Raw genomic sequence first — 26,347 nt, 5'->3', positions numbered from 1 at the left:
ATCACCCTGAGACGCCGGCCTGCAACTCTGTTCGGAATCCCTGGTGACTTCAAATGATGTCAATTCTGCTTGGCTATGTGAACCCAAAATATCTGAAACAGGTCTCAGTCAACTTAGAAAGTTTATTTTGACAAGATTAAGGACACGCCAGTGGCACAGCCTCAGGAGTTCCTGAGGACGAGTGCACAAGGTGGTCAGTGCAAAGCTTGGTTTGATACATTTTAGGAAGACATGAGACATCAATCAATATATGTAAGATGTACGTTGGTTTGGTTTGGAAAGTTGACAACTCAAAGTGGGGAGGGGGCTTCAGGTCACAGCTAGATAAGAAACAAACAGTTGCATTCTTTGATTGTATGCATTTGTCTCATGTGAGCAAGAGAATGACTTTGAGTTCTGTCTTTTGTCCACAAGGAATTTCCTTGTGGGCAAATTGTGAGAGAGGTGTGTAGCTTTTTTATTTTTGTAGCGATCTTATGTAGGAATAGAATGGGATGCAGGTTTGCCAGCTCCCAGCTTGACTTTTCCCTTTGGCTTAGTGATTTGGGGGCCCTGATTATTTTCCTTTCAGGGTGATGACATACCAGTGTCATGTAAATAACTGTATACTCCCTATTGATGGCACCTATGGAATTACCCTGTGTATCACTGTTCTAGGACTGCCATAACAAATTATGCAAATGTGATGCCTTTAAACAACAGAAATTTATTCTCTTATAGGCCTGGAGGCTAGAGGTCAGAAATCAAGGTGCAGTGGGCCCATACATACTTCTTCTGAAGGCTCTAGGGATCCTTCCTTGCCTCCTTCAGCCGCTGGTGGCCACAGGCATTCCTCAGGCTGTGGAAGCGTGACTGCAGTCTCTTCCTCCACCTTCACAGGGCCTTCTCCTCTGTCTCTGTATGTTCCCTCTTCTTGTAGGGACACCAGCCATTGGATTCGGGTCCTCCCTGACCCAGTATGACTGCCTCCTCACTCGACGACATAAGCAAACTCTCTATTTCCACTAAGGTCACATTCTGAGGTTTCCCAGTGGACATGAAATTTAGGGGACACTATTCAAGTCACCACACCCTGATGCAGGACACTGTTAGATTTTCATCGGTTATCTTTTGCCTCAGTCATATCCGTGGTAGTAGATGGGGTAATAACAACTAATATTAAAATAGCGCTTGCCATGTGCCAGGCAAATTCTAATCTCTTTGCATATATTAATTCATTTCATTCTCACTATGAGGAAGTACTATTTTTATCTTCATTCTTCAAAGGGAGAACAGAGACATAAAGAGATTAAGTAAAGTGTCTGAGATCATGGAGTAAGTGGCAGAGCAAGCACTTCAGTTGAGCAATCTGGTTCTGAGCCTAGGTTCTTAACCATGCATCCTACCTCCTTAACGATGGACACAGCTGAAGTAGACATTCTGACACAGGAGAAGAAATGCAGATGGCAAAACACTTTTGGAAAATAACTTGACAATCCATGTCAATAGTCTTGAAAACATCCATTCATGTTTTATCCAGTAATTACACTCTGGGGAATTCTTCCTTAAAAAAAAAAAAAAACAAAATCTGAACTGTGTGAAGCTTCCATCCACAAAAACACTACAGCAGCATTGTTTATAAGGAAAGGCTTACAAAAAAGCTTACAAAAGCAAGGGAAAAGATACTCTCAAACAAAAGGAGATTACTTAAGTGAATAAGGTTATACCCATAGAATGAAGAATGTATCTCCATTAAAATAATGTAGATTAGTTGAGAGTAACAAAAGCAAATGCTTATGTTATAACATTAGGTGAAAACTGGAAAATAAGGTGGTCTATGTAAAATATTCTTGACTAGATTTTCAAACAACAGAAAAGAGAGAAATTACATTAACATGTTCACAGCAACTCTTTTAGAATAATTTTTTTCTTTCTCCTTTTTTTAAACCTTTTTGGATTTTTCAGTTTAATAAACATATTACTTTTGTAATTAGAAAAGAAATTATGAATATGGAAAATGTAAAGCAGAAGCAGTATTCTTATGGAAAGACTGAGGGGACAAGGGGAGGGGTAGTCAATTCTAGCCCTACCTCCTTATTCTCTCTGATGGCCTTTACATCAGAGATCTAAAATCCAAGACAGGCCATGGGACATGCTCTCGCCTGGAAGCTCTAGCATTTGTTATTAAATTCTGAGACCATTGATTTGTCTTGTTTTTCAATCTGCTAAATTCTGGTTTTGACATTGATATATGCTATGCAAATGTCTGTTGAATAAATGAATAGGCAGCTGAGCTAAATAAGTGCACAGCATAAACAAGTGAATGGAGAAGTGGAGGCATAGAGAGATTAAATAAAGGGCTTGAATAGAAAATGTCTTTCTAAGGGAAAAGTTTGAAGCCCCTTCCTTCCTGGTTTCTGAGACAATCCCACTAGGAATCTTGGGACTTAGTATCATTGACTTCACTTTGCAAGGCGGTAGATTAAGCTTTACCTCTTCAGCTATAAATGATGGAATCCCAAAAGAAGAAAAGTAAATCTAAGCTGTGGGTCAAACAAACAGAAATTAAATTGACCTAAATCGATACCCAAAGAAGTAACTTTCCCTCTGAACAAAAGCTGAAATGAGAACCTAGTTGCTTCAAAGGACAAACTGCCCTCCAGTTCAGGGAATCAGAAAAGTTTTTGTCTACATCCAAACCTTTGTAGTATAACCCCCCACTTCCCATTTCCTTACATAGAAAGACTTCTATCTGTGTTTGTAACCACACAGTGTCTGTTAGCAACCAGGATGGTTTTGTGGTTCTGGGTTAGGACACCGAGCTCAAAATTTGGACTAGTCAGATTGCCACAGTATGGCCACTCTGAAATTTATTACCAAGTGCAAAACAAATATTCCCACCTGAGGACTAAGCTCTGATTTTTTTTTTTTTATCTTGCCCAAATTCCTATCTAAGGAGTCTGGGGTGTCATACTCTACAAACCATAAATTCTCATCAGATGGGTTTTATTTAACACTATATATCATGACTTATTTTCCAACTGACTCTGGTATAACATTATGAGACAAGGAAGAAAATCAAAATATTTTCCCCAAAACATGTTTCTTTGCCATATCTTGAAATGGCCCTGCAAGCCATCCTCTGTGGAGGAAAGTTTGCATCTGTAAAGAATCTCTATTAACATAGCTAGATCTTTTTCTTCCAGGCCCTCCCAGTCCTAAAGAGATTAGACCTAATAGTCTAGCACCTTTTAAAGATCTGAATAGGAAGCATTTGCCATCTATTGTCTTTAAGGGCAGCCGCTATAAGACTTCAAAGGAACCTTGGTCTCCAAATCTTTTATCTTAATCTGAAAATTTCCTTTCTATCAATCTTAGGTCTTTAGAGAAACTCAACCAATTGTCAACCAGCAAATGTTTAAATTTACCTGTAGGCTGGAAGCCCCCACTGCATCAAGTTGTCCCACCTTTCTGGAAAAAAACAATGTATTTCTTAAATGTATTTGATTGATGTCTCATGCCTCCCTAAAATGTATAAAACCAAGCTGCACTCCGACCACCTTGGGCACATGTTCTCAGGGTCTCCTGAGGGCTGTGTCACAGGCCATGGTCACTCATATTTGGCTCAGAATAAATCTCTTCAAATATTGTACAGAATTTGACTCTTTTCACCAACACAACTTTTGACTTCCAGGGCTGGTTGGCTGAAAAAGGAATGTCCTTAGTCACATGTATACTCACACTCTCCTAATGACCCAGAGAACAGGGGCCCACTTGGTCCCCATTGCCACGCAGGGGAAGATGCTTCCCTTAAACTGATGGTGCAAAGTTAGCCACCAAGGACCACGAGCTAACTAGACTATCCCTAGGATTTCAGGCCATGGTTAACGGACTTTCTGTGCTTCTGTTCAAGGGCATCAGTGTTTCAGGGCTCAGTGGAGAATATCCTAAGCCAGCCTTCATGGACAAGCAGTGTGGCATCCCACTGTCAAGAAAGGGCTAATTTCATGAGGTAAAAGGTTGCTGAGACCCACACGTCATGGCATGGCCATCTGTCAAGCTCACAATAATTCATTCAGCAAAATTATGTGTGAAGCACTGAGTCAGGAGCTCAAGACACTGAGAATACATTCTACTAAGAGAGGCAGACATAAACTAACAAATACAATATGCATGTTAGTTGATGGGGTTGGGGAACTCTACTGAATCCAAGTGTGGGAAATGCTTGTTCCCCGGTGCTGTAAAGAAATAGCACTTGAACATAAATTTAATTTCCGTAGCAAGGTCATTTTTATACTTGCTGCAGAAAGGGTACACTCACCAGCAGTTTTGCCATGAGAGTACACCGAACAAAGGAGACAGGGTCATTTACAACCCGAAGCGTCCACCCTACTGCTGTGTCCAGTTTCCATTGGCTGGAACAGGACCTCATGTTCTGTATTTGTCCAGAATGGCTAGCAACTTCGAACTTTTTTAAGGAGGCAAACACAGAGGAGAACAAAGGAAGGACGAAGTAACTTGTGGAATGCTGAGAAAGGTAAAACCACCTTCAAATAAGGAAGATAAATGGGCTATGATGCAATGCTTGCTTGGACCAGTATAAGCATGCCAGGGCAGATATTTAGGCTAAACTGTGGGAGCTAAGAACATAAAGTACATTGATTTCTTTATTATGGCTAGCAGGTATTTAAGAATGTTAGCACAGGTCTTCAAATAAATTTTGCTTCTAAGAGAAGTTACTATTTATTCCTAATTAGATGGGGAGGAAAGGCTTTGAAGATGAACCTCTACTTTACTTTTTACACAAGTTGGAAGAAAAAAGATCTCCGAGGAGAAAATGGCTAACCTGTGCTCTGAAATTCAGTGCATTCCTAGAGTGGAGAGACCTAGGAAACTTACACAATTAGAGAGGAGAAATAAAGTACACTGCCTGCATGTGCCCAGAGTCTCAATCTACCCATTTTTCCAGGACAGCGAAAGCTATAGCCACTCCATGTAAAAGTACTCTCTGAGTCCCTTTGGGCTTCTAAAACTACAGGACAGATGGCTGCAGATAGCAAAGCCTAGCTGCAGACTAGCTTGGTGAAGCAGAATTATACCGTGGCTATCTATCATGTCCACAAAGAGGTAGGGCAAATTTCTACAATGCCAGGCCCCTTGGCAGCATTTTCAGGAATTGCCCCTCATGACTAGTGAAACAATGTAATCAAGACTTGCAAGATGTGAAAGGCACAGTTCAGCTTGGTGACTCAGGGTAAATGTTTTATTGCTCACCCGGAGAATAGTGCCACCAGTATTCTGTCCCAGGGTGTGCTTTCCGCTTACTAGATAACAGGAATTTGGATTCTTAATTGGCTAAAGAGGATCGTTTTGCTTTGGCTGATTATTTGTGTTTTGAATGGAAGTGAGAAGATCTTCAGATTTTAGAGCGTGTGTTAGAGTGTGTGTTCAGTTCTAAGAAAAGCACTTCATTTGTCTGGTTAAATTAGCTGCGCCAGTTACATATGTCTTAAAATTGAACTAAAACAGACCAACATTGGCAAGATCTTGGAGTTCATTGAAGAGAAAACTAAACTAAATATTTTCACATTGTAATGGTGGGTAAAACTAAAGATCTGAGTTTGGCTAGAGGGGTTTATAAACTTAGGATTCTATGGGAAGGGGTAAAGAAATTAATTCTTCAGCCAAAGTTCTTTCAAGTATGCTGTCTTCTCAAGCCAATGATGACAGTGTGTCTTGCAGTATTATAAAGAAAGTACATTCTGGAAGGAAATGTTCCATATGAAACTACAGGGACCCATTGCCTTTGACCACTGATGGCCTAGAAAGTTACCAGGATACTCTGAAAGCTCTGAAGAGAACCAAGAGGCTATCTCAACATTTTCTTTTCTTTTCTTTCTTTATTTTTCCCTCTCAAACCAGCTTGGGAGTAGCTCATGGCTAATTTTAGAACCCACTCCAAATTTATAAACTCAGAGCCCCAAACCAAAATGAAATTCCATTTGCAATTAGTTAAAATATTCTCTGAAAATTTTTTGAAGTCTTCTTGAGCAACGATTCTCTTACAAAATACTTGCAGAGTAACATCTTTATGATTTCAGTTCCAATGAAGCAGAAACCCAAAGATTATATTTTCTTTAAAAAATGAACAGCAGGTAATCAATTCACTGGGAAAGTCAAGTCTATGTGTTATTAAACAGAGAATATTCAAAAGGTGATTCTCAGACTCTAAAAGGTTGCATTATTTATTCCACCCCAACATGAATTCTGCAGAGGAGACAGATGGAAAAGTCTCCTGGGTTTTAGAAACATCTATTTTAAGGGGATTTTGAAAAGTCTCAATGTCCAAATCTACTGACAAGCTACACATCATCTCATAAGGGATATTCAGAGGCAGCAGTAGCCAACAAAGTGGCCAAAAGCCTTCAGCTCCTGCTGTTTGGTGGCATGTGACATTTGATTGGGATATTTCCCAGACTAAATCATTACTATCAACTTCTGTGATGAAGAAGTGTGCTGTGGGTGGAATACCATCTTCCCACAGGGGAAAACAAAATAAAGAATTTTTTTCTTTATTTCAAAGGAAGAAAACATCAATTATCCAGGGAAATGAACTGGAAGGTGCAGTTTCACAGCTTCCAGGAGTCCAAGTGATCCGCAAAGGACAAGTCCATTTTTTTTTCCTTCAGCAAAGCAATTACTGTCCTTTCTTCCATGTTGGATGATCTTGTCACATCTGACACACCAGTTTGATTACCGAGAGAATGAGCAAAGCAATGAGCCCTTAGCACAGGGCTCTCTGAGACTACCAGCACCAGGGCGCATTGGGGAACACTCCACTTGGCATTAGGAAATTAGTCTTTCAGAAGACAATGCTTTGTCACAATTCCACTCGTACAAATGAAAGAGAGGAGAAGAAAAGGGCTTGGGAGTTTATTTCCTCATTAATGTGCTAAAGAAAGATATTCAGTTAGAAGAGCTATGTCTGGGCTCTTTGTTTACAGGTGCCCTCTAGGACAAGTGGCCAAGAAGAAAGGCTTCGGTCATATGGAAATGTGGTATACCAGTAACAGGTTTTGCTTGGTGCTTTTGTGACTCATCTTTTCTGCCTGGGCTGAATTGCACCTCACAGCAATGCTGGAGACAGCATAGTGACAGAAAACAAGGAAGACATCGGACATGGTGATAGGGATGAGTAGGAGGCTCTCAGAGCGATATCACTTTAGGAAAGTATTCAGAGGCTACCACAACCATCTTTCTAGACTGAAATATTTTCCTTAGGATGTCCCAAGTGAACTCAAATGTCTTGCAGTCTGGTCTTAGGAAAATACATTCCAAGTTGCTTGGCAAGGGAGACTCAAACCTCAAAGAATAGGACTGGCTGCCTATTAGGAAACCTCCAAAAGAGTGTTGGTCACTGAAAGCCTGAACCATGCCTAGCTAGTTGTAATCATGAGATGGGAAAATGTCTTCCAACTTCCACAACAGTGCTGGGAGGGCTTGAGGGGGTCTCTGCCCAGAGAAGCAGCGGTGGTCGCAGCAAAGTTAAAAAACCAGCAAGGGAAGAGGAGATGCTGGTGGGGATCCAGCGGGGAGCTAGTGGGGAGGACAGAGATTACACTTGGGGTGGGTGGGGCTGCAGGCAGCTCAGTTCAGTGCTGAAAAGGGTGGGTGTGGCTCCATGTGGTTACAGTTGTCACCCAGGTCTCGGGTACAGGCTAAGGAAACAGAAATCCAAAATAAAGGATTGAATGCTGTTCAACTTTATAAGCGATTTGCATTTATGTGATCCAAAACAAAGATTTATCCATTTTTCCTCTTAATAGAGGGAAATACTCACGTAAAGAAGGCTAAGGAAGCTCCCAACACCAAGATGGGGTTTTTAAAAGTCAGGGAGGCTGGGACTGTGTGATAGAAGAGTTAGGATTGCATGCCAATAAGTTAGACTGTGTTTATTCCCTAATCCCAAACCATTTGACAAAGCTATAGTAATCAAAACTGCATGATATTGGTGTGAAAACAGACACACCAGTGGAATGGAATAGAGAGCCCAGAAATAAACCCAGGTATATACAGTCAACTATTCTTTGACCAGAGCACCAAGAATACACAATGAGGAAAGGACAGTTTTTTCAATAAATGAGGTTGAGGAAACTGGATATCTACACAAAATAGAATAATATTGGGCCCTTGCTTTTTACAATATACAAAAATTAACTCAAAATAGATTTAAGACTTAAGTATAAGATCTAAAACTATAAAACTCCTAGAAGAAAATTAAAAGAAAAAGTTATCTGACATTGGTCTTGGCAATGATTTTTTAACATGATGCCAAAAGCAGAGGCAACAAAAACCAAAATAAACAAGTGGGACTGCATCAAAATAACAAGCTGTTGCACAACAAAGGAAACAATCAACAAAATAAAAAGGCAGTCTACAGGGTGGGAGAAAATATTTGCAAGCCATATATCTTATAAAGGGTTAATATCCAAAATATATTTTTAAAACTCACATTGAAAGTAAAAAAAAAAAAAAAAAAGGAAAAAAGAAAGAACTCCATTATAAAATGGGCAAAGAAGCTGAATAGACATTTTTCTAAAGAAGACATACAAATGGTAAACAGGTATATGAAAAGGTGGTTAAGATCACTAATCCTCAGAAAACTGCAAATTAAACTACAATGACATATCTCTTTACACCTGTTAAGATGGTTACTATCAAAAAGATAAGAGATGGTAAGTGTTGGCCAGGGTATAGAGAAAAGAAAACCCTGTACACGGTTGGTTGGAATTAAAATTGGTATAGCCATTATGGAAAACATAACGGAGATTCCACAAAAATCTAAAAATAGAACTGCCATATGATCCAGTCATCCCACTTCTGAATATATATCCAAAGAAAATGAAATTAGTGTGTCAAAGAAATGTCTGCACTCCTATGTTTATCGCAGCATTATTCGCAATAGACAAGATACAGAAACAACATATGTGTCCATCAGCGGATATATGGATAAAAGAAAATGTGATACACACACACACACACACACACCCATCCCTCCCCACAACACATATACACTCCCCTGCCCCCCACACAGAAATGATTCAGTCATAAAGAGAAAGAAATCCTGCCATCTGTGACAACATGTATGAACATGGAGAACATCATGCTAGGTGAAATAAGACAGACACAGAAAGACAAATATGATCTCAATTATACATGGAATTATAAAAAGTCTAACTCAGAGAAACAAAGAGAGCTCCTGGTTGCCAAGGTCTGGGGATGGGAGAAATGGGAGATGTTGGTCAAAGGGTACAAACTTTCAGGTATGAGATCAATACATTCTGGGGACCTAACGTATAGCAGGTTGACTATAACTAAAAATATTGTATTATTTACTTGAAATTTGATAAAAGAGCATAATTTAAGAGTCCTCACCCCACCACACAATGTGCGCGCACGCACGCACGCACGCGCGCACACACACACACACACACAGAGTAATTATGGGTGACGATGGATGTGTTATTTTGATTTCAATAATTATACAATGCATACATATATGAAATCACATTGTATATCTTGAACATATACAATTTTTATTTTTCAATTAAACGTTTAAAAAGGAAGAAAGGAAGAAAGGGAGGGAGGAAGGAAAGAAAAAAAGAAAGGAAAGAAGGAAAGAAAAAGTGAGTTTCATAATATATCATTAGAAGATTGACGAGGCAAGCCCCAGGGTGGGACAAGATATTTGCAGGACCTATATCTAACAAAAGACTTGTAAACTATAATACATTGTAAAACTCCTACAAATCCATGAGAAAAGGACAATCTAGGTTTAAAAAAGTAAGTAAAAGACTTGAAACTGCATTTCACAAATAAGTTATCTAAAGGGCCAGTAAGTAAATAAAAAGTTAACATCATAAGTGAGGCACTAACAAATATCCATCCCACATGTACCTGCATCCAGGTGTGTGTACACACAGACACACACGTGCGCGCACACACACACACACACACAGAGAGAGAGAGAGAGAGAGAGAGAGAAATGACCTAGATTAGAAGGACTGAGAACACCAAATGGCAAAGACACAGAACAACTGAAACCCTTCTGCGCTGCTGCTGAGAATGGAAAATGCATCGCCACACCGGATAACTGTTGGCAATTTTATCTGAACATAAACATATGCAGCACTGTGACCTAGCAATTTCACTTACAGGAATAAAGCCAATAGATTTGAGTGCTTACGCACACCAAAAGATGTGTCCACAGCTAGCTTTATTCATAATAGCCCCAAACTGGAAACAACCCAAATGACCATCAAGGGTAGAACAAATAAATTGTAGTATATTTACACAGTGGAAGACTACAGAACAATGAAGGAAGACTGCAAAGGGAAACAAAGTGAACAAAATCTTACAGCATAATGTTGAATGAACTAACCGAGACCAAAGGAGTACATACTGGATAACTCAATTTACATGAAGTTTTTAAATAGCCCAGACTAATCCCTGATGACAGAGGTCAGAAGAGTAGCTATTTGGGGGGCATTACTGGTGGTGAAGGGGCATGAAGGAGACTTCTAGAGTGCTGAAAATGATCTGTATCTTGATCTATGTGGTGGTTAAAATGGGTCTATACATACAAATGTAAAAATTCATTTAGCCATGAACTTAAGACATATGCACTTCACCATATGTTAGGTGTACCCTGATTAGGAAGTTGGAAATATGTCCAGTACTTCATTTTCTTCTCCAAGACCTCCGTGCGGGACTTCAGCTTTGCATCCACCACGTTAAACAAGAGTTATTTGCCTTCTCTATTATGTGTAAGCTTCTTGCAGGCGAGCACCATGTCTCATTCATCTGTACTTCTCCATTGCCTAGCCCAGTGCTTGCTATAAAAAAGTTACCTGATAAATGTGTGTTAAACTATCCCACATGTCATGTAGACTCTCAACCATGCCTACTGTCCATCTCCTGCCTTCTACTTTGGATGCGAAATTAAAGAATGGGGGCAAACTTGTATAATCCATTCCATTTGTCAAGATTTCAGATGAAGAAAAGATGCTAAATTCTCTCATGGGTGGTGGTTTAGTTTCAAGCAAAGATTCTCAAGATTGAAGAGCATAAAGTTCACATGCAGATCTTGCTAAATATGCAGACCCCTAGCCCTATACCTGAAGATTCTTAGATCAGAGAAGGAACCCAGGTGTACACTTTTACCAAGCACTGAAGAAAGTTCCGATGGTTCATACCAACCATCCTATAACCTCCTCCAAAACAGAAGGTTCTAAGACAAGTGTCTTACCAAAATATTGGTATGTAAATACCAATTTGGGTATTTCTAAAACTACCCAAATTAAGTGATCCGTTAGATTCCAACTTTCTTTGGAAACCAGGAGGCACATGACATCTTTAATTCACCTAGGGAAACAGCCATTATGGCTGAAAATCCACTTCTGAAGGAATGTTCTACTGAGCACTGGGGAAATAAGGAGGCTACATGAGGTTCTATCCGAGATTTTTCTTTTAGAAAAATAATATTCTGGGGAATTTTTTTGCCAATTTCTCTCTAGATAGAGGTCTTAAGGCCATGACACAGACTGACAGGAAGCTGAAAACTCCAAATCAAGACTGGCACTTCGCCCTCAATTTACATCAGTAAGTTGAGAACAAATTGTCCGACTCAATTTCTCAACTTTTTCCTTATGTTGAATTAGTTTATCAGGAATTAATGTTCTTTGGGGGAAAATGTATAAAAACAAGGGAAAACCATCAGTTTAAAAGTTCTCTCTCCTCTAAGCGTTGAACTATACATATATGGCATTACCAAATTCTGCAGACAGTGGGTTGCTGACTTTACTGTGAGTACAACTCCCTGAAGAACTACTCAGAGCCTAGCACTCCAGTAACATATATCGGTTGCAAAACAAAACCAACAGGCCATAAACAAACCAACAAACCATTTGCAAACACAATGAATGTATGTCACGCACGTATGTGGCTGTCCAGGAATATTGAGTTCAGCTCCTCTGACTGGAATGTAACAAATAGCTTTTTAGTTTTGCTTTGTCATCTACTTCTTCCTGATGGAGACAAGGAGAATATTCTTGAAAAGCAGCTGTTAATGGATAGTGACTAGTGGTTTCCTGTGGTCTAAGAACAAGCCATTAATTAGTGCTTTTTATGTTCCTTTAAATTCCAGAGGCAAAGGAAGTTCGATAGTGGTATATTGACTTCATGGTTATTGAACTAAGAGGAGGAATCTCAAGATAAAACAAGGGCTTTTTTTTCCTTTTTGAATGAAGTTATATATATTTTCTTCATGAACACTACGAAATTTCTGGGAATCTCTGGGCTTCAGTTTAGCTCCCTATATCTTTTTGTACAATATAGAATGGTAGACGTGATAGCATCAGGGTCCAGTGTGAATAATCCCAGGAGAAGGTCAGTAATGCTTATCACGTAGGAGGTGGTGGGCAAGGCACTCTAACTCCCTTAGCCTCGCCAGGCCTTCATCCCTCCACGGAAAGCCTTCTCAAAACGCTTTTAGGTCTCCTGGGTCTGACTTCACGTAGAAGAGACAGAACCCAGAAGCTACAATGAACTCTTCGAGAAGTGTTTGGAATCTTCCTCAGCAAAATTTAGACAGTTTGTCCTCTCTGGCCTCAGACTTCCCAGGTCTTCTCTCCTCTGGCTTCCTCCCCTCACGGCTCCATCCGCCATTATTCCCCATGATCACAGGTGGAACCACCAACCTGTCTCTCCGCACTGCCTGTAGACTATCTGATAGCTCGAAGATATAAATGACTGGCAGCAGCTTCAAACATTGCCTCTTACAGAGACTATTCATTCTGGCAGAGGTAAAGCAAAGGAATGCTGTCTTTGGAATTGAAGGAGAGAAGGGCACAGGGAGAAGAGACACGCTTGGGAGGCTGAAGGGAAGCCACAGAAGACCAGAGTGCATCAACGAGCTCCCACACGCAGTCACAGCTGGCCCATATTCCGGAACCAGGGCTCTGCTTGCAGGCATCACCTCAGAGAGACTGCCCTGACCAAAGGAAAACATGTCCACATAGTCACAGCCTTCAGTCTGTGTCTGGAGAACCCCACTTTCTTCCCCATGTATTGCTGCTTGAAATTGTATCACATATTTATATGTTTGCTTGTTTATCGTCTAACTTCCTCACTGTCTTCTAGGTAGGATCTTCATCTTGTTTACTGCAGAATACCCAATAGCTAGACTAGTACCTGGCATATAGTAGGTGTTCGATAAACACTTGTTGAGCTAATGAATGAATGATGGAGTGGATGGATGGGTGGAGTCAGGCCTCCATGAGCCCACCAGCCGGCCATGCCTCTATCCAGGTACCCAGGGCAGCACCCCATCCTGGCCCCAGTGGCTCAGAAACCTAGAGCTAAACTATTCTGGTTTACCTGAGACTAAGGAGGTTCTCGGGATGTGGGCTTTTTGGTGTTAAAGCTGAGAAAGCCCTGGGCAAACCAGGATGAGTTGGCTACCCTCCCTAGAGACACCTCCTGAAAGTCTTTGACAGTTTATGTGCAAAGAGCAAGGTCAGGCCATCTACTCTCCTTTCAAGGTCACCTCAGGCTGGCTTGCTTGCTAACTGAAGGTCACTGCTCTCGCCAGGTGGTCTCCTCTACCCAATCCTTCCCTTCGGATTCCAGTAATTATTGCCACTCTTTGTCATTGGAGCCTGGGGGTGGTAGCAGCTCTGACACTACTAATTCTGACTATCTGCACCATTCCTGTGGTTCCTCTCTGCTCTCCTGAACCTCAGTAAATAGCACTTTTAAAAATAACCCCCTCTTGAGTTATCTAAAGATGAATGAGCCATGGTTTTTCCATGGGGACCCTGACTGACATGAGGGAAAAGGAGAAACGTTGAAATAAATGTTATCAGAAACCATTAAGATGCAAAGGTACTTAACCTCTCAAAGCCCCAGTTCCCCATCCATAAGCCTCTGACCACCTCATAGGGCTGGTATAAGAAGTGATTAGGAAAATCTACTTAAAGCTATTTGATAGCATATCAAAAGCACTCAGCAAATTTTAGCCACCATTGTAGCTATTATTCTTTACTTCTCTTCTTAACAGGAACAAGCCAGAAGGCAAAATCAGGCTTGCCATTCGTCTGAGAAGGGCCCCAGAATCTCACCTCTCCAGATGGCCTGAGGTAATGGGTAGAAGTACTGTAAATTTAAAACTTCACATAGGCACAAATTCATACTTTTAGTATTTTTATTTGGGCTTTGAGTGGAGGCCTTAATATTCTATGTTTAGAGATTGGATCTAGTGGTAAGTCCAATGTCTGTTTTGGAGGAGGCCAGGAATGTGGGAAATGGTGGTTACTTTGCACATTTGCAGGAAACCCCTCCACCTGCGGGATACACCCGCACCTCCTGTCCTGGCCAGCCTGCTGAAATAGACAAGAAATCGATAGGCCACAAAATGGAAACAATTTTGAACTCAAGAAAAAGGTTCTCCTTTTCTAATTTAATGATGCGGTGACCTGTCTGCAGACTTTGGATGAAAATGAGGCCCTGAGAAGATCCTGGGGAGTGCAGGAGCATGACGGCTGAACATCAAGAGCAAGAAAGATTTCTTTTTTATTAAAACAAATTGGTACACTTGGATTTATAGTACCCAGTAAAGTATAAGCAGGACGATGAAAATTCCACCAGGAAATAAGACAATTTAGGAAAGACAGAGGGGGTGGAGATAGCACTCAGCTTATTCCAAAGTGAATAATCACACACACACACACACACACACACACACAGAGAGAGAGAGAGAGAGAGAGAGAAATGCTTTGCACATAACTTTCTAGGAAAAGTGGGAATAAGGAAAAAATACATGAGGAAATAATGCACACTGATGTTCCCAAGAGCAGGGCTAGATTTAAATCATGTTATAATATGTTAAATAGTATCTCCTAAATTCACAGTCACTCAACACCTCAGAATGTGATCTGACTTGGAAATAGGGCCTTCAAAGATGTAATTCATTAAGGGTCTCGAGACAAAATCTTCCTGGATTTAGGGTGGGCCCTAAAACCAGTAACTTGTCTCCTTACGCAAGAAAGGAGAGGGAGATTTAGACACAAGGGAGACCATGTTAAAACAGAGGCAAAAATTGGAGCTACGTGTCTTTATAATAGAACGATTCATATTCCTTTGGGCATATACCCAGTAATGAGATTGTTGGGTGAGATGGCATTTCTGTTTTTAGGTCTTGGAGGAATCACCGTACTGTCATCTACAATGGTTGAACTAATTTCCCCTCCCACTAACAGCGTATAAGCGTTCCTTTTTCTCCATGTTATGTTTATCACAGCACTATTCACAAGCACAGAGACATGGAATCAACCTGAATGCCCATCAATGGAAGACTGACTAATGGAAATCTGGTGCATATACATCATGGAATACTAGGCAGCCATAAAAAAGAAAGGCATCCCATATTTTGAGTAATATGGATGGAGCTGGAGACCATTATCCTTAGCAAACTAATGCAAGAGCAGAAAACCAAATACTGTATGTTCTCACTTGTAAGTGGATGCTGAATGATGAGAACACGTGGGCATTTAGAGGGAATAACACATACTGGGGCCTAGTGGAGGGTGGAGGCTGGGAGGAGGGAGAGGGTCAGGAAAAACAAGTGATGAATACTAGGCTTAATACCTGGGTGATGAAACAAGCTGTACAACTAACCCCTGTGACACATGTTTACCTATATAACCAGCCTGCTCATGTGCCCCTGAACTTAAAATAAAACTTTGAAAAAAGAGATTGGACTTATGCTGCCCCAAGACAAGGAGCTACAGGAGCTACAAGGAGCGGGAAGCAGCAAGGAAGAATCCTTCCCTACAGCCACTGGAGGAAGCGCGGCCCTGCCGCCACCTTGATCTTAGACCTCTGGCTTCAGAATTGTGAAAAGTTAAATTTCTGCTGTTTGAAGCCCCGAGTTTGTGGTCATTTGTTATAACTGCTCTAGGAAACGAATGCACTTATCAAAATTCTTCACATCGTTTATACAGCAGGAGCTCAGTAAACACAGTTGGCCAACAGATCACCTAGATGAATCTACTGCCCTATAAAACCATGGAGGTACAACTATACTTACGTGTGGTCTCATCTCAGAATGAAGACCCAGCACTTCATGCTTCCTGTTTTAAATGTTGCAACGAGTACGTTTCATGTGGAATGAATGGGAGTTCAGAATATGGAACAATCCGACTGAGATTGGTGTACCTGCTAATCAAACCTGGCACTCTGTTTCCAAACTGCTCATTCCAGCAGAAGCCACTGAGTAATTACACCCAATAGGAGGCTGCCAACATCTGTCTCAAGCAAAGCCCGACTATAGGGTGACACCACGCCTAATCTTTGCAATGGTGTTTGCATCATCTCAGGCCTTTGGTCGTCCAACCATCCATGGTGGAATTCCAGTTCTTAAGACCCCTTAGCTATTACTGGCCACAGTGAAGGAGGGCCGCCTGCACAGGGAAGGTGGCAGTTGTTGGGGTGGAGGTTGAGGGGGTTACTAAGAATGAGGCCACTGTACTTCCAGAGACGTTGGAGGAGGACAGGAAGGAAGCAGAAATGGATAAAGTGTATCTCCTACAAGACCCAGAGCATAACACAGCCGGGAGTTCTCAGTCCCTTGCTCTGCTACACAGCACTCTGCCCAGGAATATTTTGAATCCTGTCTTCCAAGTCCCCATGTACTTAGTGTGGCCCTAATGATGTTCCTCTTCTCCATCTCACCACGTGCCTCTTCTTCCCAGCTGGTGAGGCTGTGGACCTCAAGTCCAGTTTGCTCCTCCTTCTTTTTGTTCCTAAATTATACATTTGGTTTCATCCCTCTGCAATTCTAACTTGATTCCAAGGCGCCCAGGTTTCTAGTTGATTATTGTGCTGTTGACCTCCATTCGCCCCTCCTCATTGCTCTCTGCCCTTCTCCTGGGCCCCAGGGCATCCACTTGGGGCACAGCATCAGCCAGGCCCCCTAGCCCTGGTTTCTGGATAGGAAGGGAGATACTGGCAAGAGACCAGAGGAGAGAGAGGTCAGATCAGGGTCGGATCAGCGTGTCCTTTTCCCTACTCAATCCTTGCCAGGCCTCCGTGGTAACCCTGTCTCAGTGTCTCCACAGCCAGAGCTCTGCCAGTTCCTTCAGGCCTGGAACTGGAAACTGCTTCCTGCTGTTCCAAGTCCCTGAGTGCTAGACTTTCCTTTATCACTTCCTCAACTCTGTCCCACCTCAATAAAAGGTACTTCCATTAAATCCATTAAATTCCCTTTTATTCAATCCCTGAGGCGGTTACCAATATTAATCAGGTTGCACACATTTAATACTTTACCTAGGCTCAAGCATTAAACACACACATGCAAACCCTCTCTGTTATAGGAAGAGTGTGGCTTCGAAATCAGACACACGTAAATAGACAGGTGTGCCATAACTGCCCAGCTCAGAAGGGTTCTTCTGTCTCTGTGACTCTCAGTTAATTCCTCTGGGAAATGAGACCAGAGTCTCTACCTCCTAGAGTGATGATGAAGCTGAACTGAACTGAACGGCACATTCCTGGTGCGCTGCTCCCTCAGCTACTCATTCGGAATCATACAAGCGTCCTGGCTCTGTTTGGCTATCCTCCACTGAGCTTGCTTAGGTCTGGTTGTCTGACCTGCTTCCAGGTGCAGTATCTTTTTCAGGCTAGGACTTGGGTGGTCCTGCCCAAATGTCTAAGCTTTTTTCCATAGGATTGACTCGAGCCTCACCACCTCCTTGTCAGGAGGGATGGATATGCTATTTCCAAAAGAGACTGTGGAGGTAAAGAGATGGGTGAAATGATTTCTTCATGTTTGCCTCAGTCCCAGTAGAACTGCCATGAGGTGTGGGTTCTCTACGCCCCTGCCCCTGCCATTCTGTTAGAGGAAATCTAACCCAACATGTGGTTTCTGAATTGCCCTTCTGGGTGTGTGATGTGCCTGAGATGATGATGACAATGACCAGGGTTGGGGGAGGTTGGAAAAGAAACGGTGGAGGAAGTCACTGTGGGCACAGAATCAGCCCCCCATGCCTTGCATGCAACAACTTAGACGGAAACAGACTCACTTCTCAAACTGATGAATTGGCAGCTGGACATCCAGCTGCTGGGCGTTCCCATCCTGGCTGAAAATTCTGTGTGACATTGGCCATGAGCGATAAACCACGGAAACCAGTGCTACTAAGATCTTGTTCATCCATCGGCTCTCAAAAACATTGCCTCAGTGAGCACAGCTATGCATGATTAATGGTGGTTGAGAACGAATGCAGAGTTATCATTTCAGAAGCAAGGGAAAAGTTGCATGCATCCCCCCAATTTCTGAAAAAAAAGAAATGAATTCAGAAAATACAGGCAAGGGCAGGATAGAAGGGGAAAATACTTATTTGAGATTTGCCACTAGATTTTTCACTTTTAAGATACATTTCAGCAAAACAAACAAACAAAAAAGAAACATTTAGATTGTTTTCATTAACTATATGAAAGTAAATAAGATCCATAAAAGAAGATTAAAAAAGAATTTAAACCATGTTCTTGCCAAAGAAACTTTAAAAAGGAAATATGTTGTTTTTACCAATTCTAAAATAGCCAATAGAATGCTTAGAAATAGTTGATAAACCTACTTTGTTTAGAACTCAATTTTCAAATTGAATCTATTTCTTTAATTAAAAAAACAAATTTACAAAAAAAAAGATAAGATGGTGAGTAATAAAGGCTGAGATTGGCTGTATATTCAGCAAATGAATCTCCTCAAATCATAACTGCTATATCCATTTCACCACGACTAGTGATGGCCAGAGCCATTTGTGTTTGTATCATTATCCAGACTGATGGTTAAGACAGGCAAAACAAACAGATCATCCACGGCCATTCATTGGACAAGTGTGCAGCTCTGCCTCATAAATAAGATCTACTGTCATTTTTTTTCCTAACTATATAAGCAATACATGGCCACTTCCCAAAACTGAAAAAAACAAGGAAAATCACAACGCAAAGAAAATTCAAACTGTTGATAATTTCGCCTATAGTTCAAACTACTTAGGAGGATAGCTGGAACCCAGGAGTTCAAGGCTGCAGTGAGCTATGGTAGTGCCACTGTACTCCAGCCTGGGCAACCAGCAAGACCCTCTCTCTGAAATTATAATAATGCTACTAATAACAGATTCACATTTCAAAGGTACTCATTGTTAACATTGTGGAGAATGCATTTCCATATTTTTCCAGTTCTTATATCAATAAAATAAGTAAAGAAATAAGATATAAATGTAAATAATAATGTGCAGCTATAAATAAATAATACAAAATGTAAATAAAGTCAATATAAAACCCTATAATATGATTTCATTTTCTTTTATTACATGGCTCTGCCATAATTGACTATCAGTCTCTAGTTACTGGTCAAGTATATCTTTTCAATTTTTTCTCTGTTTTTGTTTTTTGTTTGTTTGTTTTCATTTGTTTGGTTGGTTTTTTTTTGAGACAAGGTCTCACTCTGACACCCAGACTGGAGTGCAGTGGCGCGATCTCAGCTCACTGCAACCTCCGCCTCCCAGGTTCAAGCGGTTCTCCTGCCTCAGCCTCCTGAGTAGTTGAGGTTACAGGCGCGTGCCACTCCTGCCCAGCTATTTTTTTGTATTTTTAGTAGAGACAGGGTGGCTTCAGTACGTTGGCCAGGCTGGTCTCAAACTACTGACCTCAAATGATCCACCTGCCTCGGCCTCCCAAAGTACTGGAAACAGGCATGAGCCACTGCGCCCGGCCCAATTTTTCTCTTTTTAAAAATCATTGAAGTTCCTTTCCTACTGTTTAAAGCAATTTAGTCTGCTGACCCTAACTGAAGATAAAAACTGAAAAATTAAACAACCAAACCCCACACCAACCTTCTACAAAGTTTCCTTGTTATTTGAGGCCCCAGGATCTTTGCTTATGCACTTCCCTCCATGTGAAATGCTCCCTCCTCTGCTCATCTGCCTACACACCCTTGGCTTTTGGTAGATGGCACTTAACTACTTAGTTCCACATGTTTTCCTTAAAGAGGAAGGACTTAGATGTCATTCCCAGGAGGGAATAACAGTTTCTCCCCTTAGTCAGTGCTCCTGAGGTCCAAGGCAAGAATATACAGCATTAGGGCGCCCCCTTGCTCCGGTGGATGGCCATGCTAGAGCTCGTGCTTTCATGGGACCTCCTTCTTCCTGGCTCTCCCTGTTTTGTACTTCATGTGGGGGGGGAGGCAGGCTGTAGTCACACTTCTGGCTAGGTGAATATTCACTCTGCAGACTCAGTTACTGTCTTGCAGTAAACCGCAAGTCTTCACATGGACAAGAGGACTGCAAAGGCCAGAAGTTCCAAGTTTCATTCTTCAAACTCGCTTAAGTCATTTAAAATCTTAAGTGGATATTTCAATACCTATCTGACTTCTACATGTAATTCTCAGGGTTCAGAACTGGGGCAGAACCCAAAAGTCTTCCTTAGACCACATCTCTCATAACAGAATTAACCTTTTATACATACATTTTATAGCGCTGAATCATATGTGTTCACATGGCACATCCCATTTGAGTCTAAGGCCTCCTTAAGGCAGAATATTGAGACTTACTTATCTCTTTATTTCCATAAATCATTCTATTTCTATTATGCTATTTCCTAGCACAGTATCTGGCATATAGGAACACTTAGTAAAAAATCTGTTAAATGAGAAGATCGCAAATTGTTGGCAGTGTCACATATTTCTAAACAATCAGACAAATTTTTATCCAAAAAGTTTCCCTAGAAATATAGATTCTTATAATCATAAGATGTCCCTAGAACAGTGATTCTCACATGTTTCAGAATCATCTGGAGCAGAGAACACCTGCTGGGCCACCCCTGAGTTTCTGGTTAGTAGTTTTAAGCCCTAGAATTTGCATTTCTAACAAGCTCTCAGGTGATGTTGATGCACTGGTCTGGGAACCACACTTTGAAAACTACTATCCTAGAACGATCATTCTCAAACGATTATCAGAATCACTTCTGTTAAAGCTTGCCCCAGTACATTTCTAAAAATTAAAAAAAAAAATTAAAAAGAATTACCTCTATGTTTGCTAAATTTCCACATATTGCTATGATATTCCTACCTGGAAAGGTAGATGCAGAAATCAGATATTTCATACATGACTCTGTGGTAGCAAATCCATCCAAAGACAGATAATTGGAAATCACTGGACTTGGGCCACACTCACAAGCTAACTTTGGAATGACATGTAAAAAAGAATTTCCTGGCCATATATTCTGTGACTCATTCTGTAACTGTGAATTATTGAGTAACTAACAATTTTCTGGGGAAATCTACTCCAAGATACCTTATGGTATCTTGGTTTGGGCTAAACTTCAGTATTTAATTCCTGATTTTATCATGCCCTATAGGACTGTTCTTCTGATCTGATCTGGATACAGCAAGTCTCGGGACAGCCACCTCTTCACCAACAAATATTAATTAGACACTCACTAAGGGAAAACCACCATAGAAGCCCCAAAATGGAAAGAAAGAAGCAAAATACTTAGCTCTCTGGAAATATCTTATAAGCTGGTTGGAAAGATAGAAAATAGCTACTTTTTTAAAAAGATATTCCTAATAACAAACGATAGTCATCCAAAGATTGGTGCAGAAAAGAAAAGCTAAATTAACTTTGAGGAAGAGGAGGATGGATTTCTCAAAGCTGGAGAAGTAAAGAGAAACCATTTGAAGAGAAGAAGGCACTGCAGAGTTTTATCTGAAGATAGAATTGAAGAGGCAAGCTCATACCTAGAATAAAGTTCCAAAGAGAGCCTGAGACCCAAGCCAATTATAGAAGGACAGGTCTACTGATAGAAGTAGGACATCTTGACTTCCATAAAAACAACAAGGGCACCTCTGTCAATTAGCTACTGACTCTCTTCTGCAGATGACATTGCCCTGCAATAGTATGAGTCTGATTCCTCAGTACCATCTGGCATTTTCTGGCTAAGAGCAGCTCTTGTGCTGAAATGCAAAAATGGTAGTAGTTAAAATAGCACAGAGAAAATGGTGGCCTGTGTTTATCGACATGTCTTAGCGTATAGAAGTCGATAACTACTAGATGTCATAGAAAACACATTCATTCTGATGAGCCCTGAGGCCCTGGAATGCCTTTCTCCAGTTAGTGATAAAATTGCTGATTGTTGTCTTTGGGAGAAGTTCAAGTGGAAATTAAATGGGCCCCTGAAGAATAATAGCCCTTTTGATTTCTTTTTGGATGAGGCATGTGTGTTACTGCTTATTCTTTCACTTGATGTAGCAAACACTAATGATGATATCACGGGGTTCCTTAGTTATTGAAAACCATGTGAAACATCCTAAAATAATTGTGTAGGGTAATCTTCTATTTAACTCATCATGTAAAAGTGGCACCACACCTGAAATCAGAAATCGAAAATATTGAAAATTTTGAAATCAAATGCAGCATGCACTGAGATGAGACACGATTGTTACAGTATCTGCACTAATGCCATCAGCGACTAGCTATGGATGAATAGAATAGGATACTGAAGTGGTTAATCATTAATTATCGTCTTGGAGCCTTCATGCTTTTATCAAATCATCTGGCCACGTCTGCAGCTTTGGCTGAGGGACATAATCAGACCACTGTGCTTTTATGAATAACTCATCTCTACGTGCAGCTCGATGGGCATATGGTGGACACGACTAAATCTTGGGAAATCAGATTCTCTCTCGTAGGAAACTGGGTCTCTCACTGAAAGATTGTGTCCGTTACTAGTGGGAGTCAAGACAAAGTCAGGCAGACTTGAGGCTGGTGGCCATATTGAGCGATGAGCCGAGGAGCCAGTCTTTAGGCGAAGAAGCCTGAAGAGATGCCTGACAGAAAAGCTGCCAGCTCTTGTGGGACCCAGCAGGGCCCCAACACTTTGTTTCTCTTGGGTACATGAGAGGGAGCTGACCACGGCTGCGGCAGGGCCCACTCCATACGCAGCAGTGCTTGTTCCTGGTGGTGCCGGCTATGTAGCCCGGTGGATCCGTGGGTTTCGTTTGAGTATCTGCTTGAGTCAGTGTCCATAATCCTCTTCCATACTTTTTCCGAGGCAAAATGAATCTTTATGGCTTTTAAGTGAATAGATGCATAGCTGGATGCAAATGGGACCCCACTGGTCTCCTCCTGAAACTGGAGTTCCTTGGAATATGTGTGAGATCAGTTGGCAGCAACCTGAGGCTGCTCCGTGGCAATGGTATGAATGCCACAGGCACTGATGTTTGTAGCCATGAACTTTTCAGGAGATATTTGTCCTGCTTCCTATAAAGATTAGTAAAGTCTCCACACAAGATGAGCATTCTTCACATTCGCATGGCCTCCAGGAGCATCAGCCTGGGCTCAGAAGTCCTCAGGAATGCAGCGCCTCACACCTTTGGCTAAAGGCCTTTGACAAAGTGCTGGGGGAAGGAGCGTGGCTATGGGAGGGGCATGGCTGTGGAGTGGGCATGGCTAATTAGCACTCACCACAGCTAGAGGCTATTTTCATCTCCTCAAATTCTCCAAGAGATTCTGTCATAAATTCAGTGGTAACTCTCCAGAAAAATCTTTCCTACCCCTCCCCTGTTCCCGCTCACCCTTAACCCACTTCAACTCATCCTGGGTTGGGTGCCATTTCGTATTCACCCATATAGCCCATGAGGTAGCCCTTTGTGGTTAAACATACCTACTATGGCATAGTGGTATTATTGAAACATTAACTGATTTTTTTTTCTTCTGATATTTGCCCTCTTCCTCCCCTTTATCCTCCACTCCCACTCACTGCCCCCACTCCTATTGAGGCAGATGGTCTCTTCTGGATTCATTGCCTCAAGGAAGGGCAGAAGGTAGAAGTGGTCTATTGATTTAGCCTTGATATTTACCAAAGCCTCCAACAATTAAAGAGATTACATCAAAATGCCTCAATAGGGTGCTTCACAGAGAGGTAAAAGGTCCACAGAGCTCTCAGGAAGGGGAGCCCCCCATACCACTCCAATGCAGGGCCTCAACAAAGTAACTGGACTTCAAAGAGAGACAGAATCAAAGCCCTGAATTTCCTCTTTGGACAATAGGCACAACAAAGATCTGTTGGACCTCAAGTACAATGAAGATGCCAGCATTTCTAATGTGGGTAATCTGGCTTCTCTCCGCATTTTGGGCTCCATGATTCTGTTGGAGCCCTAGTAAGGAAAAGATTACAACAGCAACTGAGATTACATTTTCTGTCCTCATGGTAATAAGTTTTAGGGCCTGAATTAGTTTCAGGGGAAGGAAATAAGTGAAGTAGCAAGTATGTTTTTAAACTTGAGTCCTAAACACTCGTAGTATCTGTGTTGTATCATCTTTTCATCAGTAGGCCCTCAACAGCTGCAGGGGGAATGATGTGTCTGAGTTCTCCCACAGACACTCTGGAGCAGGTATCCCCAGTGTGCCAGGAACCCTGCTGGCAAGAACACGCTAACCTATTTAGAGCTGGTTTCCCTTGGAAGCTGTTCATTTAATATGTGTGGCACATGGTAAGGTGGTCAATGAGGCCAAGGTCTTTCAAAGGGATTAATAATGTAGACTATTTTTAACTGCTTATCATACATACTTAAGAGAGAGTGGCACTGCTTGTTATTATCTCTATTTCATTTGTTTGCTTTCATTTAAATCTGCTTTCTTTTTTTCTTTCTTTCTTTCTCTTTCTTCCTTTTTCTTTCTTTGTTCTTTTTTTTTCTTTTTTTCTTTCCTTCAACAAGAGCCTATTCTTATCTCCAGAAATACTATGTTAAGCAGTAGGAATATTGATAAGAGATGAGAACACATTCAACAACAACAAAAAATCCCATTTTTGAAAACAGCACCATGGAGGTGGGCAAGTGTCTAGTGCGAATAAGGTAGAATAAGGTAGAATAAGCATATACATGTGCCACTCCCCTTGGCACAGGTTCCACTCAAATGACTGTATGGATATTCAAGGAGAAATAAGTCTGTAGCAGTGAAGAAATTGGAAGCAATGAAGGTCTTTTGTAGATGGGAGACTTCAATGCATTTCTTGAATATGAAAGCAGATGGGAACATGAAACAGAGGAAACTAAAGCCCAATTATGTGTATGAGGGGACTTCAGGGGAAGTGGCTGCCAGTCAGCCTCATAAGATGTCAGCCAGCATTTAGGCATAGGGTTACTGGTTCCACTCCCACACAGGGCAGAGAGCACCAGGGTTTTAATCTCCGAAAGAGGGCAAAAGAATAGCAAGAGACTCTTCACTACAACAAATGGATAAACTCGCTGGGGAGGAATTTGTATTTTTTTAAATATGGAACGCTTCACGAATTTGTGTTTTAGTGGGGATGTTGATCTAAGAGGAAAGCTCCCCTTGTTCTGGCATTTGGTGGGTGGAGATGAAGCAGAATGTCTCATCTAAGGCTGATTCCCACACATGTACATCCTAAAGCAAAATCTGTCAGTTAGCCCTCTGCATTTGCACAGATTTCGTGTCTGCCTTCCCATTCAGGGGAGATGTCTATTAAACATATCATCAACCCAAATTAAAAAGAAACCTTTACTAGATAGCCATTATTATGAAACGAATCCTTCACTCATCAATGTGAATGTACGAAAAAATCATCAGACATTTAAGGACAACCACAAGCAGAAAATTTTTTTAAAAAACAACCAAAACATACATAGTCTCAAAGGAAAAGAAATAATTCAAAAACTAGAAGAGATTTTTAAAAATTGTTAATCAATATCTTTAAAGAAATTTGAGAAGATACTGCATTTATAAAACAAGAATAGTATGGCTGAAAAGAGAACTAGCAGAGAACACAGAAGAGTTCTTATAAATTAAACATATAACCTCTAAAATATGAAGTTCAAAAGAACAGCTGAAATATAAAGTCAAAATGCTCTCCTAGAGCTTAAAGCAAATGGCAAAGAAAGCAAATTTGAAGGATAAAGGTGAGAGTCATAGAGAAATAATACAGGAGTTGCAGAAATCTATCAGGTAGCTAAAAGGAATTATAGAAAAAGAGAACAGAGAAAATAGATGGAAGAATTTTTTAAAGAAATAATAGGGCATACTTCACATTTGATGAATCCATTGAGTACTGAGAGGATGAATGAAAATAACTACTGAGCCAGCACATCCTCTTGAAATTTCCAAACACCAAACATAAAGAAAAAAAATATAAAGCTTCCAAAGACAAATTCAGGGAACCATCTAACTTGTCATTAGTCAGATTAGTCAGAAGATAATGAAACAATGTGGTCAAAGTGTTAAGGGGGAAAAAAAATCTT

General features: G+C 41.1%; 1 protein-coding gene across 3 annotated transcripts in view; it reads right to left on the bottom strand.

The window, feature by feature from the left end:
- Window positions 1-26,347, bottom strand: part of F13A1 (coagulation factor XIII A chain) — a 461,954-nt gene that overhangs the window by 312,949 nt on the left and 122,658 nt on the right. The window contains exons 3-4 of one of the 3 annotated variants that reach the window (XM_065544470.2): window positions 18,117-18,366; window positions 770-1,543 (exon numbers count right to left, since the gene is read on the bottom strand). The exons of the other annotated variants lie outside the window; for them this stretch is intronic. The gene's annotated coding sequence lies outside the window, so the exon portion shown is untranslated. The remainder of the gene's footprint in view (window positions 1-769; window positions 1,544-18,116; window positions 18,367-26,347) is intronic. 3 annotated transcript variants of the gene reach the window in all.

Source organism: Macaca fascicularis, chromosome 4 (assembly GCF_037993035.2).
Source record: "Macaca fascicularis isolate 582-1 chromosome 4, T2T-MFA8v1.1".
NCBI classification, from domain to species: domain Eukaryota; kingdom Metazoa; phylum Chordata; class Mammalia; order Primates; family Cercopithecidae; genus Macaca; species Macaca fascicularis.
Note: the sequence above shows the minus strand (reverse complement) of the source record. Positions and strands in the feature narration are given on the sequence as shown.